Genomic DNA, 595 nt, shown 5'->3' on the forward strand with positions numbered 1-595 from the left:
TTTTTAATTCGCGGTATATTAAAGCAAGCCAAATTTTTGAGATATAATTTCAATGCTCAACATAAATCTCATCAAATATTTTAAACACGACATTCAAAAATAAAAAGTAAAGTTCAACAATTATATTTGTATTCTATTTTTTTTTAAGTAATTTTATACAATGGCGTTTAAGAATATTCGACATTTCAATATATCGATAGATATATCAATAAAAAAACGTCTAGATTAGTTGAAGTTATTTCAATAATATTTTTTAAATTTGTACTCTAATAGAAATGTATTATAAAATAAATGCATTATAAAATAAATGTCATGATAAAAATCTCAATTTTTTAAATACAAGTACTTTAGGTATTCAAGATTATTTATGTAAAGTTACATTGTGATACAGAAATTATCTAGTAAACAAATAAAATATTTGTTTTAAATCTTTGTAATTAATCGGTGAATACAATCTTGCATAAGTTATTCTGAGAGAATAAAGTATTTATTTAAAATATTTAGATTTTTTATTTTTTAAATTTTAAATTTTAATTTACAACAAAAATAATAAAGTAAATAAATTAAAAATGTTCAATAAAAACAGAATGTTATG

At 18.5% G+C, this 595-nt stretch overlaps 1 protein-coding gene across 2 annotated transcripts in view; it reads right to left on the minus strand.

The window, feature by feature from the left end:
• LOC108693202 (amyloid protein-binding protein 2) overlaps positions 1-595 on the minus strand; it is a 6,227-nt gene that overhangs the window by 1,950 nt on the left and 3,682 nt on the right. The gene's annotated exons all lie outside the window — the stretch shown is intronic.

Source organism: Atta colombica, unplaced genomic scaffold, assembly GCF_001594045.1.
Source record: "Atta colombica isolate Treedump-2 unplaced genomic scaffold, Acol1.0 scaffold89, whole genome shotgun sequence".
In the NCBI taxonomy this organism is placed as follows: Eukaryota; Metazoa; Arthropoda; class Insecta; order Hymenoptera; family Formicidae; genus Atta; species Atta colombica.